The sequence below is a fragment of the Peromyscus leucopus genome, chromosome 14, assembly GCF_004664715.2.
Source record: "Peromyscus leucopus breed LL Stock chromosome 14, UCI_PerLeu_2.1, whole genome shotgun sequence".
Lineage (NCBI taxonomy): Eukaryota > Metazoa > Chordata > Mammalia > Rodentia > Cricetidae > Peromyscus > Peromyscus leucopus.
In genome coordinates this window covers 4,132,923-4,151,129 of record NC_051075.1, presented here as the reverse complement: position 1 = coordinate 4,151,129, position 18,207 = coordinate 4,132,923, and the positions used below count along the sequence as shown (strand labels likewise).

The 18,207-nt window shown below is 41.4% G+C and overlaps 1 protein-coding gene across 14 annotated transcripts in view; it reads left to right on the top strand.

The window, feature by feature from the left end:
* Hdac9 (histone deacetylase 9) overlaps positions 1-18,207 on the top strand; it is an 848,903-nt gene that overhangs the window by 45,770 nt on the left and 784,926 nt on the right. The window contains exon 1 of one of the 14 annotated variants that reach the window (XM_028878436.2): positions 12,223-12,559. The exons of the other annotated variants lie outside the window; for them this stretch is intronic. The gene's annotated coding sequence lies outside the window, so the exon portion shown is untranslated. Of the gene's footprint in view, positions 1-12,222; positions 12,560-18,207 lie in introns of those variants that run through there. 14 annotated transcript variants of the gene reach the window in all.

Below are 18,207 nucleotides of genomic sequence, written 5' to 3'. Positions count from 1 at the left end.
AGCATTATTAAATTATTTATAGGGAATAAATGAGCCATTGGGTGACCATTAAAAACCTCTCTGTAGCGCTGATCCATCAAGACCAATATAGCCAGGGCCTAACTTCCACCTTAGCTGCACTTATGCCTGTCATTACCAAAATTCGTGGGTTGAAGACAGCATAGGATTCTCATGTGCCACTCAATTTGAAGCAGTAGAAAGTGCGTATGAATTTTTTTAGAGGTAAAAATTAGCTACAAGGACTTCACAGAGGCAAAAGGATCACGTGTGAGTTATCAGCATAGCAAACAGTATCTCCTCCTTAAGCCCCTGGCGTGAGTCTAAGTCACATCAGCACTGCTGACTCTCACCCTCACCATGCCTCTTACCACCCACATCTAAGGGATTGTTGACTGAGACCAGAAATATTCTTCTAACTTTGTTTGCTACATTAGAAATTTCAGAGGGAATTCTTTTCATCCAGGGAAAGGAGAATCAGGCCAGTTTTGAGAATCTAAAAATAAAACTATGCAAAACTGTTTTCAGAGTGGAATTCATTGGCGTTTGTTTCTGTGCCTGACAGCCCCTTAGAATACAGTATTGAATCAAACTGTGGCTCTGACTTCAACAGTCTTCTTAGAGTAAGAATGTTGACTGGATGTTTTTATATATATTAACGGATCTAATTTCACTCCCAGAGCTTAATAGTAGTAGAAATAACATCAATGATAGAAATAATATATTGAGTTTGAAATGTGTGTCAGATTCGGTACTGTTATTTCATGTATATTTTTTCTTTAAATAATGTTACCACCAATAGAATTTAAATTATAACAAGGTAGAAGAGGTCTTAAAAAATTGACAAAAATAAAAAATCCTGTTTTGGGAAAAAATTTTTTTGCCCTGAAAACTTTTTTGATGAGGATTCTGGGGTACCGTGAACTAGTTCTTCACTAGCCTGTCTGATTCCAGTAAAAGCTCCATTCTTATTGATGTTAAGACTTCAGGGTGAGGTAGGCGTTTAAAAGGAAGTGTAGAAAAGGATAGAGTCCCTTAGTTTCTCTGATAGATGGAGATGATGGGGAGAGAAAGGGAGCCACAGAATGATGATGCTGAGCTTTCAGGGGTAAGTGTGTATATGTTGTGTGTGTTTGTGTGTGAGAGCGCATATTCATGTGCATATATGCATGCACAAATTTGGGTTCTTGGCACACATAGGTACAATGTTAGAGAGAGCCAAGCAAACAGAGTGTGGCAGGCTGCAGCATCTCCAGGAACTTGTAGCAGGCAAGGGAGTATTACTGTGAACTAGCAACAGCCAATGGATTAAAGAATCAAGGGTATTTCTTTGTGAATCTTGCTAGGCAGGGAAATGCTCAGGAAAGTTTTTCATATTACACAGTAAGAGATTGAGGGGGAGAGCTGACCCAGTAGTTAAGAGTGCATATTTCCCGAATCCAGTTCCTAGCACCTACATTATTCTAGTCTGTTTTCTGTTGCTGTGATAAACACCATGATCAAAGCAACTTGGAGAGGAAAGAGTTTATTTTACAACTCCCAGGTCACACACCATCACTGAGGGAGTCGGAGCAGGAAGTCAAAGGAGGAGACTGGAGTAGAGACTGTTGAGGAACGCTACTTACTGGCTTGCTTCCAGGTTCACATTCAGCTACTTTTCTTATACGGCTCAGGCTACTTGCCTGATTCTGCCTATGTGGGTGTGATGGGCCCTCCTGTAACAATAAACAATCAAGAAAATACCCAAAAGACACGATCACAGGGCATTCTGATGGAGGCAGTTCCTCAATTGAGAATACTTTTCCCGATGTTGTTCTAGGTTTGTGTCAAGTTGACAGAAACTAACCAGTTCCCACATTAGACAGCTTACAATTGCCTGTAACTCCAGGGAAATCTGAAGCCTCTGGAGTCTTGGAGCAGCTGTACCCAGGTGGCTGCACCCACACAAGTACACGTAATTAAAAATAAGAATAGTTTTGAAAAAGTTTAAGGAGGAAGAAAAAAGAAATACTTACATGAAGCCCTTCACCCAGGGACAGGGCAGGGATGTATATCTGGTTTTTCTTAATACATAGCCCTTGATTGTCTTTATCACCTACTGATGACTTCCTAAGATTGTGATTTCTATTATGAGAAACAGGAGATCCCAGCCAATACATGTCAGGAGAATGTCTGTTCCCTAGATGTTCTAGTAAACTTCTAGATGTGGCTACAAAGTGGGTTACATTGTTTTAAAAGACATATTTTAGGGAATGAAGATTAGAAATATTAAATATTTCATTTCACCAGATATTCTTGCCACTTTCATTATAATCTTGATTTGTTATATTTGATTTTATCCCTCGCTCTAAACTGTCACTGGGATGTATGCTGCTTTATTTAACACACACACACACACACACACACACACACACACACACACACACACACACTGCTTCACTATGTGTGATATGGGCAGAAATAAATCGGCAGGTTTTAGTGTTTTCTTGTGTGTTAAGTTGTGTGAGACACATACAGTGGGTTCAGCAGTGGAACTCCACGTGAACCCACACACCAGTCTTTGAAAGTGTGAATGCCATCTTTTAGGACCAAAAGGGATTTTGTGGATGTGATTAAGGGACTCAAACTTAGGAGACTGTTCCGTATTATGCAAATGTGCCCTAAACACAGCCATGTATATAACAAAGGAGGTGGGAAGGTATTTGACAGATACAGAAGAGGAGAGGGAAGTCTGACCATGGGATCAAAACCTGGTGTAACAGTGGAGCTCTGTCTTCCAGGCACAACACGACCATTGCCATCTTGACTCAGCATAGCTGTGATGACTCTTGTAGGAGATGGTGTGGATCTCCAGACCCTCAGAGGAGATTCTAGTCACATAACTGCCCCATTACGCATGGTCCTGGGGTAGGTACCAGAGTGTACCGGAGACAGAAGAGTGCCAAAGCGAAGCTGTCGGGGATGCAGCGCTCACGAGTTCCCGTGCCTGGTGGGGCCTGTCAGGGATGTAGCTGCCTTTGAGTCGCCGGCATTCCTGTAAGGAACCCCAACAAGCTGGGGTCATCTGTGGTGAATGGATATTCCTTCAAGTCCCCCAGGAAAAGTCACACAACAGAGGGCTGTTCCTGAGGCTCCAGAAGCAGTGGGGCCTTACGGACACATGGGGAGTAGCCTAGTGTGACTGCTGTTAGGCGCCTGCCCCCCAGATCTGTAAAAGCATAGGCCTGGTTGTCTTAAGGAGGCACGTGTATGGTAATTGACTACAGTCCCCACTGGAAAACAGCACAGCCCTGGGTGGAAACCTGAGGCCTCAGCCAGCCCAGCCTTCGGAGAAAGATAGTGGCAGAATGCAAGGTCCTTTCCCCAAAGCCAGGCTACTCATTGCCTAGATGAAAGCCAGCCTTACTGAAATGAAGTCTGTAAGCATCCAGAGCTTTTACCTGGAAGAGAGACTCTTTGATGGGAAAGCAGTCCTCTGCTCAGAGATTCTCAGTAACAGGGACATGGCCTTCATCCTTTAAGCAAAAACTAGAATTGCCTAAAGAGACCAAACATTGTGTATTTTCTTGTATTTTTAAAGAATTATACAATTAACACCATATACATTATTGTATAATATTTTCTCCCTGAGTCTAAAATTTATGAAATATATACCAGTTTCTTCCGAAGATAAAATTTCCACTGCTCCTGGACTAAATCTGGATGTCATTGCATCTCTTATTCCATTGTTCCAACTCAAGTAATCAGAATTAGGAAATTGCAACATTTTATATTATTTAGGAGAAATTGTTAGTAATTTTGTCTAGATAATTAATGATTGAAGAGCTTTATTTAGCCATGCCAATAATCAAATTCTTTAAACAACGACAACAGTTTTGTGAGCTATTTCTTGGTATGTAATGACAAGTACAAAGTATTTTACATGCTTCTGCCGCCAAAGAAGATTAGACATATACATACATCTATGTGAATGCACACATGCACACATATGTTCAAGAACACAGCACACCACACACACATACACACACACACACACACACACACACACACACACACATGCTTGAGGACATACACACCCTGCTTATTCTGTATGATTCTTTAGTAGTAGAACATCTACCTACAAGCAAAGGTCTGCTGACACAACATTTGATGTAGACGTCATTCACATTTTGAATGGGAACTCAAGCTGTTATTTTTTTAATGGAGCAGCTACAGTGGAGTTTGACTTCCTGTCACTTCATAAAGCTAAATTCTCAATGGACAACATTTTTGTTTGGACGAGGAGGCCAGCCACTATGAAAACAAGCCCGTTCAGTCAGTGAGGAGTGTGTGCCCTGATTAGCTAGGAAGCCGCACGAGGCTCCGAGCATTTAAAATGGAGCTGAGGACCCTGCTGCAGTACAGCTTCTGTTGTTCAGTAATGAGTATTTGCAGAGTCCTTTCAAAAGGAAACTGTATTGTTCCCTTGCTAGTCTCAGTACATCTGAGTGAGGTGATTATGGTTTCTAAAAAAGCACCTTCAGGATGGCAAAAAAAAATTATCTATTTGAAAAGGTTTTCCCTCTATGTCTGGTGATAAATTTAAAAAACTTAAACATTTTGAGAACATCTTAGAAAAGGTTTAAAATTATCTGAAAATCCTGCCTTTGATCCCAGGTGCATGGAGTTTAGAAGCCCCTCAGAGCCTGCAGGAGAGCTCTGCTTTCTAAGCTGCTGCTTGGGCAAGAAATTCTGCAAAGCAAACACTTCAAAACTTAGGTGTTCAGAAAGGAATACTCGTCCAGGGGAGACAGAGCATCTCTGAATAAATAGGGCAAATTTTCATGATGCCAGAATATTGTGTAGCTGAGGAAACAGTCTAGTTCATCATTTGAGTTTGTAAACGGCTGATGCGTTCAGAGCCCATTTGGGTGTTGTGATAGACTGACTACAGAGCTCTCAGTGGCGACAGCATGGGGGAGGGGTGGGGCTTGTTTGTTCCTTCTTTCTGTGTCTGTACGCCCTTTCTAGTGGGACGTGTCCTCCTGTTCTTAACTAACTGGAAGGACCACGGTCTTCATTCTGCTCCAGGATGTTATTTACTGGGTCATCTGCAATGCACCTCCATTTCTTAGTACAAAGTGTTTCGGAACACAAGGGGCAATATTGTGAGGGAGTCTAGCACACCCATCAAACAATGCACAGAGTTGATCACACCCCAACTCACATGCAGTCTAGCATGTGCATCAAGTATTATGTGGAGTCTAGCACACATTTGAACTAACACACGGGGTTGTAGCATACGCATTAAGTATTTCCCGGAGTCTAGCACATGCATTAGTAATTGCCTGGAGTCTAGCACTCGTGTCAAGTATTGAATGGAGTCGCATACACATCATGTATTGTGTGGAGTCCAGCACATTTGTGAAGCATTGCATGACACCTAGCACACACATCAGTTCCTGGAATCATAGTTTCAGCACACAGATCTCTGATCCTTTATGGAATTGATTCTCATCCCTTATAGTGTTGGGACATCTCCCTAAATCCTAATTGAGTCAACACTTCCTACTGGAACTTGGATGATTGGCCCTAGGTAACCCTGTAAAGCAAGCATGCATGCATTCCTGCTGGACCCCAACCTCTCAGCCCATGCTATTCATAGGTTTCTTGGATAAGATGGAGCTCATCTTTTAAGTATCTCCCAGTTTCCATACCTCTGTAAACATAATTGAGAGATACAGATGTTAGATGTGTCTTAGTTAGGGGGCTCATTACGGTGGCTCAGCAGATAAAGACAATTGTCACCAAGCCGGATGACTTGAGTTTGATCCCAGAAACCCACATGGTGGGAGAAGAGAACTGTCTCCAGTAAGTTGTCCTGTGGCTTCTATGTGCACACCATGGCATACACACCCACACACATGCACTCATATTCACACATCGTCAAAAGCAAATGTATGGAAGTGTCTTAATTTGGCCCAATTAAACTGTACCCATAAAAGATAATGTCAACTATGAGCAATTCTGAGGGGCTTCTCACCCTTTCACATCCACATCAGCAATTCATATTCCTCCCTGAGGTTCTGCTGTCTGTTAAAATGGGTGTTTGGAGATTAACTACTGGAGTCATGGAGTGCCCTTGTGTCATTATTTGGATAAGATCCACATTACTGCATGGACGCTGTTACTTCCTCAGCTGTCCCCTGCTTTGAGTGGGAAGGACCAGTATGGCTTGGTCCCTTCTAGGACACTTATTGCTGTTGTTAATGAGCAAGTAGTAAATACCAGGAATCATTTTCTAATAAGGAAATGAGCTGTGCTAGCTGTGAACCCCTTCCCATGCACTTGATTGAGTTCAGACATTTTGGAGAAAATTCTATGTTGCTTGAGGTCAGTCTGCTTGTGAGGATGCAGGGTTTATGAGAAGGTCTGTTTGTTAGAAAAATGGTGGCAGAATCTATTTAATAAATTACACTGCCAATATTGCGAATGTATAAATAAGATAATTTGTCACTGTAATCGAGTGAAGATTAGTAGGAAGTAAGTGTACCATTTACTTTACCTATTGATATGGTATGGTATATGGTTGGATATGAGTTAACATTAGAATAAAGGCTACACAAAACGTTCTGTGCCAGTGACAGACAGCTTTATTTGTAGAAAACTACCAGGGCGAAATGGATCACTTGGTGGTGTTACTGCCCTTTCTGCTGGCTTTGTGAGGTGCATGTGTATGTGTGTAAGAGTGCTGAGGGAGCTTAGAGGATGATATTAAGTGTCGTTTGTGGGGCTCCATCATTTTTTTTGGGGGGGCAGCCTTTTGTTGTCCTGGAACTCACTATGTAGGCCATACTGCTGGCTTTCCTTATGTAAAAATATGAAATCTCCAATTCCCCTAAGTCCAATATTGCCACACATGGTTTTGATTTTCCCAACTCTGGGGCATTCCAGTGGCAACAGTATAGTAAAACCCATGTTTTTGAAAAGGGGGAATAAGGAAACTTTCTGATTATTAGTAGTACATGTTTCTTTTAGGAAACTGGAAGCTAAAAGAAGATGAGATGTGGTATTAGCTCTTAGAACAGTGAAACTGGATGTTTTTCCTCCCTGAGCTCGTGGGAAGGGAAGATCTGTTCCGTTTGCTGTTCCCATTCCTCACTCTTCCTTCTGTCCTTAAAGACACTTTGTGTTCACATGTCAGAAGCCTGGGGGGCGTCCTGGGCCTCCTCCTCTGGTACGATGGTACTACCTCTTTGTACATCTGGTTCATTTCCTCTGGTCTAGCCCTAGCTCTGTTTTTGGGATTCCCCCCCCCCCACACACACACAATTCCCCTTTTATTTGGAACCATGCAGTGGTGTCCTGTTCAAGCTTCACTGTAGATGTAACCAACCGTCTCATTAAATAAGAAACACAGAAACAATGTAAAAGAGAAAGCCAAGAGGTCAGAGCTCAGAGCTAAAATCTCACCCTTCCTCCTGCTGTGTCCCAGCTTCTCGAAAAAGAGCTATTTCCTGTGTGTAACTCAATTTTCCAGTCATTCTGCCTTCTCATTGGTTGTAAACCCAAACACGTGACTGCCTCGTCACTGTCTGAATGTACAGCCCCCTAGGTCTTAAAGGCATATGTCTCCAATGCTGGCTGTATCCCTGAACACACAGAGATCTATGGGATTAAAGGCGTGTACCACCACCGCCACACTCTGTCTATGGCTCTAAGAGCTCTGACCCCTGGGCAACTTATTTTATTAACATACAATCAAAATCATTTTTCAGTACAATTAGAATACCACCACACTTCATTACTGTAGTGGAGCCCTCTCCCATTATATGTATCACCTGAGATCAGCTTATTCTTGTTTTTTTATATGTTAACCCAATGATACCATATTGTTTCAGATCTCCAATAACCCTGGTAACTCCCCAGCCTCACATCTAGTTTACCCTTTTCATATTCTCCTCAGTCATATGACAAGAAGTTTTTTTTTTTTTTTTTTTTTTGAGACAGGTTTTCTCTGTGTAGTTTTGGTGCCTGTCCTGGATTTTGCTCTGTAGACCAGGCTGGCCTCAAACTCACAGAGATCTGTCTGCCTCTGCCTCCCGAGTACTGGGAGTAAAGGCGTGCGCCGCCGCCGCCGCCGCCGCCGCCGCCGCCGCCGCCGCCACCACCACCACCCAGCCTCATCATTTCCCCCCTTATTTCAGCAGTATTTGTGTTTCCTATTCTCTACTCTTCTCCTAACTTGTTTGAAGTCTCAAGTCTCCAAAGGACTAAGAAATGAAACAGAAGTTCTTTGCAGGGCTTCATGCTTATTACAAATATATTTTCCAAATAGAATCTTTGTGTGTTTCCCTCCAGAATTCATCTTATCATCAGCACCCCTGGGAATTCTCTGTGTACACTAGTTTGATCTATGTGAAGTTTCTACAGTCTGTGGTCAATATGTAGACAGTGTAGAATTTAAGTCAGTAAATAATCCTGAACAATTATGTCAGGTGGACATCAGAAGAAGCACTACTTTTGCTGGATTTCATCTAAACAGGCAGTGGTATTAAAACCAGGCTATCTATCTTTGCCATTTGTTTCTGGTTCATATGAGGTAGATAGATAAATGTCATTGCTTTCATAATATAAGTCTTGTGGTGGTAGGTACAAAGAGGTAATGACAATGAATTAGATTAGATGTGAAGATAAATAATTTGAACTAATAAATGCAGGTGATGTGAAAAGATTGTGTGAAGTCCTATGTTTTTAACTTGACTGTATTGTTAAGGTTGTGCAATGTCAAAAATACCATTGTATTGATAAGATACATGCCAATCATCTGTTACCATGGAGCAGTAGTGAAGGACGTGCATATTATGGGATGAAAGGTCTTAGGGCTAAAGCCTTATTTTAAATAAGCAGAAGATATTTAATTAAACTTGGAAAGAAAAATGTTAGAATTCAAATAAATTACTGTCAGACATAATGAGGAGTCTTATCATTCTCCCCAAAGACTGACTGAAGTAACTAAGTGAATAGATGTTGTAAAGAGAAGTATTTTAACAGAGAAAGACTGGAGGTAGCCCCTATACGGGAGACGATCCACCCAGAGCAAGAAACGTTCTTAGCAGAGGTGGCTGGAGAGAATGGCGTTTTTCTGGAGAAGGGACATTTAACAAACAGGTAATACTGTGACCTTGCCTTGGAGTGTCTTATACCAGTTGGCTGAAGAAAAAGGAGCAGAAAGAAGAGAGAAGGAGCAAAGGGTCCCTGGGAGGACACCGGCTGTAGTGTTGGGTATAGTGAGGCTCTACACAAATACAAGGCATTCATTAAAACGATAACCTGTGAGTCTGAGTGTCTGGCTGGGATAGTCTTAAGCACTTGGTCCATTCATACCATAGTACATAAATTAATTGAAATAGTAATTTTCTTTCGGACATAATATGATGTCTTAATATTTAATATTCATAGTCATTGACCGAGATGTTAATTTATCTGGCATATTATATTTGCTTGACTTGGTCAGAAAAACGACAAAGGAGCCTGCTTTTCTCGAGGCTGCTCTCATTCCCACCTTTTGTGTTGTGATCAGCCCTTTGGGGGCTCAGGTGTTAAGTTGTATGCCACCTGAACTAAACAATTAATTCCCTTTTGCCGCCAGCCTAACGGAAAAGGGGCCCTTGGTTTGGGTGCAGTGATGAAGCTTCATTTGAATAAGAATAGATCATAACAAAGTGCTTGTTCAAGTTACACACTGTTCTGAGATTCCTCTTGTGCTTGGTTTTGTTTTTTCTAGTCTTTTATCCTCTTAGTGGTTCTTGGAGACTGATCGTCTTCCAGTCCAGGGGGAGAGCAGTCACCATGGAAAGCCCCTGCACTTTTATCATCTCGCCAAGAAACAAAGCAGTCACATCCTAATATTTCCAAAACGCTCTGGGGCCTTTCACAGACAACAAAAAATAGGAAACCTCAAGTTTTTGATAGAGATAAGGGAAGAATACTAAACCACAAAAAGTAGATTGATATTTTTCTTCTCTGCGTCTTTTAGTTAGTAGTTTTTTTTTGTTTTTTGTTTTTTTTTTTGTTTTTTTTTTTGGTTTTTTCGAGACAGGATTTCTCTGCGTAGCTTTGCGCCTTTCCTGGAGCTCACTTGGTAGCCCAGGCTGGCCTCGAACTCACAGAGATCCGCCTGGCTCTGCCTCCCGAGTGCTGGGATTAAAGGCGTGCGCCACCACCGCCTGGCTTAGTTAGTAGTTTTATTATCCTTCCTAGTGGGGATTGGCAAGGCTCTGTAGACTGTTACTCTGTCTAGTTAACTTATTTAAACACTGGTATTTCTAAATAGGCTGTCTTACTTTTTTTGCTAAAAGGTGATAATATCTGTACAATGGTCAGTTCCAAGCAGAACTCTCCATGCCTGGCTGGGCTTCTTTGGAGAACGGCAGAAAAAGTCCTTCTCAGTGTATATTACTTTCCGACTCTTTAGACTTAAGATGTAATTGCTTAATATAAAAGGAAAAATAAAGATTTCTTGCTTCACTGTGATTTGGAAAGTTATAAAATTTGATATTTATGTTTTTTTTTTTTTTTGCTTTGGGCATTTTTGTTTTCTAATTGGCATGTTAATGGGGACACTTTCTTGGGTGAGATCATTTTTATGAACTTGGGAGCAATCATTTTCCCTGTTTGCCAGTGGACACATGGAAAGTATACCCATTTAACATATGTTGTTTATTTTTTTATTATAAGAAATTTTAGTGATACAGAAATTGTGAATACTAAATTTAGTAAATACTAACCCATTCACCAACTTCTCTTATTCCATTACCTTAAAACTCTCTTTTCCCCTTAGGAAGAAACCATTTAGGGTTCTTGAGTCCAGTGAGATGGGAAGCATTGTAAAGGCTGTAAAGCACTGCCCACCAAGCCAGACAACCTGAGTCGGTCCCTGGAACCCATGTGATGGAAGGAGAGAACAGACTTCCAAAAGTTGTCCTCTGACTGCCACACACTGTGGCATGAGTGTTCACACACATGTGTATAAACACACGCATACACATACACACACACTCACAAACAAATAAATGTAATAAAATATATATTTGAAGCATTCTATACATAATCTATTCACTCTGGAGTTAGCTACTATTCTGAACTTGATGTTTATCATTCTTATTCACTAATTTTTTTTTAAATTGAAGATTTATTGTTAATATTTTTAATTATGTATGTGTGTTTGGGGTTATGTGAGTGAAGGTACCTGTGGTGCCTAGAGGTCTTGGGTTCCTGTGGAGTTGGAGTTATAAGCCTGACATGGTCCTGAGAGTTAAACTCAGGCTTTCTGGAAGAACACTGCATAGTTAAAACCATTGATCCATCTCTCTAGATCTCACTCATTCCTTTCAATTGCAATTATAAACTATTTACAAACATGCACATCATTCTGAATTTTACAAACGTGCACATCATTCTGCATGCTTTTATATGACATGTGATTCATTCTTTAATTTATTGTCAGTACAATGGAGTTGAAGTATATAGCTGTAGGCCTGTTCTATTGATTGTTATATAGAATTCAATTGTTGCAGTTCCTTTGTTTTTATATATTCATTCTGCTTTTCATAGGCATATAGGTTGTTTCCAAACTTGCTGGTTCTAGTAGTCTTACTGTGAGTATTATGACTTCCCCAAGAGGACACACGAGAGTTTCCCTAGGAGCAGATTTGCTGGGCATTTGCTAGTGTCCTGTAGATGCTGAGAGAAGTTTATTGAGTTAAAATTAAAGTGGTGGTTCTGGCAGGCCTTCCATTTTTCCTGAACCACCAGGAGAGAATCCATTTCCTCAGCTTACCCAGTTGGAGTGTGTGCCCTCTTCCCTGGACTCTGGCCTCACTCCAGTATCGTGAAGCTGTTGTGATGCATGTCTGACTGCTGCACAGTTGCAGGCCTGCCTGACTCACCTCTGCTTTCCTTTTATACTCTCAAGATCCTTGGGCCGAGAAGGTGCCCGGTGGGTAGCAGTGCTTGTCCGCAGGCCTGACAGCCTTGGGTCCCACAGGTGGCAGGAGAGAATTGACTCTTGAGAATTATCCTCTGGCCTCCACATGTGCTGTGGTACACATATGCACACACAGCAAAGTAAATAATAAAAATTGACAAAAAAATCATGTCATGTGTGGTGATTCATGATTATAATCCCCATACTCAGGAGGCTGAGCCAGGAGCACTACTGTGAGTTTGAAGGCAGCCTGGGCTACCAGTTGGAAGCTAGGCCAGCTAGAGCTACCAGAGTAAGACCATATCTCAAAAAAGTCAACAAATAAACTCTCAACTTGAATAATTCAGAATGGCCAGCCTAATCTGGAAATCATTTTACTGGCAACTTTAATTCCATCTGCAACTTTAACTTTTCTTTGCCATGTAGGTAACATATGCACAGACCCTAGGAATCAAGTCAGAACATCTGGACAAGGCCTTCTTCCCCAGCCTACCTTGGGATATAGACCATCATACATCAGCTAGATGACCCTGCCTACCATAGGATGTAGACCATTATACGTCAGCTGGATCATTCACGCAGCTATTCTGAATGGTACATGAACACCCTGAAGTGCATGTGAAATTCACTGGTTCCACATCCTGCCAGCAAAGGGATTGGAAGATTTTAAAACATCACCCAATTTGACAGGAGTGGCGTGGTCACTCATTGAACAGCTTTTCATATGATTACTGGGGGAGAAGTTTCCTTTTTGCTCATGATTTATTTCTTTCCTTTACTATTTGCAACTTGCTCTTGTTTTCTTCCATTTTATTATTCATTTAGAGATATTCTTTTTTTTTTTTTTTCCGAGACAGGGTTTCTCTGTGCAGCTTTGGTGCCTTTCCTGGAACTCACTCTGTAGCTCAGGCTGGCCTCGAACTCACAGAGATCCACCTGCCCCTGCCTCTTGAGTGCTGGGATTAAAGGCGTGCACCACCACCGCCCAGTGAGATATTCTTTAAGCAATTTGGTTATACATTCTTTCTGGTTTTTTTTTTTTGTTTGTTTGTATGTGTGTGTGTGTGTGTGTGTGTGTGTGTGTGTGTGTGTGTGTGTTGTGGTGGTTTCTTCCAACTTGATTGATTTTTTTGTAATTTTAAAGGGTTGATATTTTGGCATACAGATTTTAATTTCAAAGTTGACAAAGTCTGCCAATTTTAATTTGAAGTCATGAAATTTTATTTTTGTTTATCAAATGTTTGTATAGCAGAGCAAATTATAGTTTTATAATTTCTATCTAAAAACTTTTTTATCTTTTGAGAGGTAATCTAAAAATGCCCGACTAATTGGGTTATCTTGCTTTTTTTTTATAGACTTTAGCTAAGAACTCTCTCTTTTGTAGAGATTTATGGGTTTATGGAATATTGCTCCTAGAAAGAGCTTTGAAGATGATCTAATCTGGTCTGAAACTGATGTCCAGAGAGACAGTGGCAGATCTCAAAGACAATACATCAGTATTGACAGGGAATGCTGTACACACTGGATTCTGCTGTCTCTACTGCAGACGTCTGCCTTATCTTGAACTGAAGTTGTGGTGTGTGTGTGTGTGTGTGTGTGTGTGTGTGTGTGTGATGTGTGTTGTGTGTTGTGTATGTGTGTGGTGTGTGGTGTGTGTGTGATATGTGGTGTGTGTGTGTGTGATGTGTGTTTGTGATGTGTGTTGTGTGTGATGTGTGGTGTTTGTGTGTGTTGTGTTTGTGTGTGTTGTGTGTGTATGTGTGCATGATGTGTGGTGTGTGTGTGTGTGTGTGTGTAATGTGTGTGGTGTGTGTGTGCATTTTCCTGCATACAAATACAGGTGTAAAGACAAGTAAACGACCTCAGATGTTGGCCCTGCCTTCCACCTTGATAACGCAGTGGCTCTTTGTTGTTTCTTGGAGCATGGTGGACTAGCTGGTCCATGAGATTCCAGGGCCTTCTGTCTGCCTCCCAACTTCCTGTAGGACTGCTGAATTACAGAGTCTCATCTTACATAGTCAATTTTCGCACAGGCTCTGGGGATTTGAACTCAAGCCTTTGTGCTTCCACAGCAATTGCTTTTATCCATGGAGCCATATCCACAGCCCCATGAGCGGAAGGGGTATGCTACTGGGACTGGGTGAAATGATGGCTACTGATTTATAGCCATAGACATTAAACATCATGCTAGAGATTCTCCCAGGAAGTAATGAATTGCTTAGTCCCTCACCGTCCAGGAACAAAGGCACAGTAAGAAGTGAGGAGTTATCGACTACTGCGATTGCGACTCTTCCGATGAGAGGGAATTGTAAAACAGGAATTAGACAGCAGTGTGGTTGAGAATCGGCTGGCTGACCCAGAGTGCACATGTCCTTTCAGACGGTCAGTCCCAAATGTGTTTCTGCTGTGGAAGGAAATTTAGTCTAGCAACATCCTTCAACTTCTCTGCATCTATACCACAACTTGGGCCACGGCATGCCCTCCACCTCCACATAGGACTTGATTCCCTGTGTCGTTATAAACTCTCTGAGCTCAGGGATAAAATTAAGTGCGTTTCTGATGCCCAAAATAAGTGTCTCAAGATTTTTTTCACTTCTTTTTCCTTAAAGGAGTGTTGTAGAAGAACTTAAAAGTGAGTGACAGTTGACAAAGATGTGGTTGCCTGGCAACTGGCAATTTAAATAACTAGGAGTTGATATGATTTACCAACCTGATAAACAGAAAGAACTTTAATATACTCCAAAGGACTGCTACAGATGTTGCATTGAGCTATTTATACGTGTTGATCTATCTCAATCTATTTTAATATATGCATGTATATATATATGCAGATCCTTTCCCTGCAGAATATGGAAGCAAAGGTTCTGTTTCTTCTCCTATTTGACATTAATAGATGTTATCTTCAATGATAATTGTTTTCGTTTCCTCAGGTCTGTACAGATTCTTAGTTTCAAAGGAGCCTTTCTCACACAGAGGGAATAAATACCTTGTGGAACTAGGGCTGATGTTTGGAGTTCTAATATGGTATTTAAGTCAGTAATTGTTGTTACCTTTCTTTCTTGGATTTTATCATTTAAACCTTTCTCCATTTGTTGAGATGGGCTGTCTCTTGCTTTTGATTCTTCACAGAAATAATGATGATTAATAGGATTGACCTGAAGTGAGTCAGTCTAATGGATTAGCCTGTGTTCCTTAGGGGATCATCAGGCTATTGATGTTCTCTTGAGCAAGTTAGTTTTCTAGAGCAGGGGGGGTCAATCTTCACACCACCCCTGTCTCTACTGGCAATCTTTAACATGGTTCTCCCTGGAGACGGTGGAAAAGCTGCAGCCACTCTTTACCTATACAGCACAGTGACCTGACGAGTGTTCCCTCTGGGAAGGAAGTCAGACTATTATTCTGTAGATGAATTCCACATAGTAAATTTAAACAGTCAGTGTAGGAGTTTGTTACTGTTTCTGCAATGACAGTACTCTTACTAGCACAGATATTAAGATAGTTTTGAGGACTAGTTTGGTCATTTCCAGAGGAGAGAGCCATCAAGTGTAAAAGACAGTGATGACCTTGAAAATACTTTATGATATAGGAATACAAAAACACAAATTTTCAACAAAATAGTTGAAGGACATATCTAGGTAATTTTAAAACTGTCATTTGAAATTATTTACAAATCATCCAGATAGATAAGACTTGTGGGCTTTGGAGAAGGAGGTCATTTTTGCAAACCATGTATGTTTACATAAAACCAGCATTCTAAGTCTGTATGCCAGCTTTCCCATAAAATTTCTGTTCTTACTTTTAATCACAATGAAACTCCTTTCTCTAAATTCAGATAGGCTTGTGCTGTCCTATTCCTTAGAAAATGGGTGTTGGCATTTTGTGATTGTAGGGACAGTTTGCAAAACAGAGACCCAGACTGTCATAATGATATCACATAAATATTGAAATCTGTGCTAAGTATTTTAAATATCCTGTCATTCATTCCTAATGGCCCTGCAAGTAACTATTAGGGCAAATTAGAGTGGTAGAATCATTTGGCCGTGAGCATGCAACCGAGAAATCAGAGGTGGAATTTGCATTAAGGTCAGTCAGTCCAAAGCCAAGTGTGCTTTTCATTGGGTTTCTGTTTTGTTATTTTACTTCCTCCTTTTTCAGATGTGTTTGTTGTTTCTCCAGTCATGATCATACTGGTGTTTAGTTGTAATCCCATGGAAGTTTGCTCAAAACAAAGCAAAACAAAACAAAAACTCCTTTGCTTCTGAGCACTTATCCCAAATATACTCTCATTTCAGAAGTCTTGGATAAATCCAGAATCTGCATTTTCAGGGGCCCCTGAAAACACTGCCTGGGAAATCCCTGGTGTGAAATCTGTGAGGCAAGTGCTTAGTCCTTAGCTCTGTATGGGACACTCACAGTAAACACCTTGTGAGCACAGGCTAGATCCAGCACTGCTAAAACACTTGTTCCTGTGATAAATATAGTTCACTATGCTCCAAATTCTGAACCTGAATTACTCCTAGTCAAAATGTAAATATGATGTCTTTGCAAGACAGGAATGTCTATACTACCTTTAGGGTCAAGTTCAGAGAAGATTTCTGAAATGAAGATTTATGTGTCATACATTAGTGCGCTCAGGACATTTGGGTATTTGTTGGTGCATGTTCACAGGAGGTCTCTCTAGAAAACAGAAAGTGTAGGCAAGAAAAGAGTCAGGGAGCGATAGAAATATGCTACACTGTAGGCTTCCAGTAGCCTGGACATGGACAAGAGGATGGAGACGGAACAGTGAGGTTGGTCTGGCTCATTGGTTAAGTTGGGTTCTTTGGACAGGTGTCAAAGTAAAGGTTGTTCAATTGGAAGATATCCTGGCAAAGCCTCCCTCCAAGGCTCTCAGATGTGGGCATGAGGAGTAAAATAAAATCAGCAACAGAGTGGGCCTTACTTGAGAAAGTCTGCTTGAGACCATCGTGGCTTCCTTCTATGATGTGTGGTTATTGCACTTCATTTCTTCATCTTAGGGGCGTAACTGTCCAGGCCTGGAGGTGTGTTGTTGCTGTCTTAAAATTGGATGGACCACTAATAGATTGAGCACTGAGTAATAGTAGATAGAGCACTCACTGGGAGCATTAGTAGATAGAGCACTCACTGGGAGCATTGAGTGAAATGATCAGTGAGTCTACCCCAACATAGACCTATTTCCAGAGAATGATCTCCATAGGCTGCCATAATTAAATACTTGGTCTCCAGTTGGCTGGAAGTGTTTGGGAAGGATTGGGTGTGGGCTTGCTGGATGAGGCAGGCTTTGATGCTAAAAAGATTTGTGGCACTCCTCTGCCCCACACTCATGGCTGAGGATGTGAGCTCTCAGCTGCTGCTCTCGCACCATGACCACCTGCCAGCCTGCTGCCGGGCTCCCTGTGGTGCTCATGAACTCTCTCCCTCTGAAACCGTAAGCCCACAAATAAACTCTTCCCTCCCTAAGTGGCCTTGGTCCTGGAGTCTTATCACAACAGAGAAGTAGCTGAGATAACAAGCCCGAGGCTGTATTGAAATCCGCAGGGTGATCTATGAAGGAGCAGGAATAGTTCTTCATGGAAGGGGAATGCTCTCCATGTGAGAGGAATAGACTACACATTTTTCTTTAAATTCCTACAGTGTGATAGCTGTTGCTTACTTATGTCTCCCCCGCCCCCCATCCACACTCAAGTGGTTTTTTACAATGCAGGTAACATCAATGAAAGATTAAAGTGAGCGTGGTATATTCACAAGCAAAGGATAACACAGTATTTTCCTTTAGAATACACATTTGTCTTCTAGAAGGAAGACAGCAAGGAAAAAGGCTCTGGTAATTAGTTCCCTTTGTCACTCTAGCAGAGGGAGATGATTAATCGCTGTGCTGCAGAACTGTGCTCCACAGCAGGAGGTGCCCCCTGCCACTCTCTGCTCTCAGAGTGGATCTGGCTTGAAGTAAAGGACAATTTGTATACTAATGCTAATAATAGCTAATCATTTGAGAACTTTCCCCTTACCTGTGACTTCATATTATTTCTGCTAATCCTCAACATGACCTGGTAAGTTAAATAATTCATGTTTAAGCAACTGGAGCTCAGAGGGGTTAATTGACTTCCAGCCCACCCAGCTAGTGGGACATTTTGCCGGGTCCTTTGCTGTGTAGACTGTGTGGGTACTGTCAGAGCTTTAGGGGATAGGTCCCAGCATTAAAGAGCTCTCAGAATCACCCC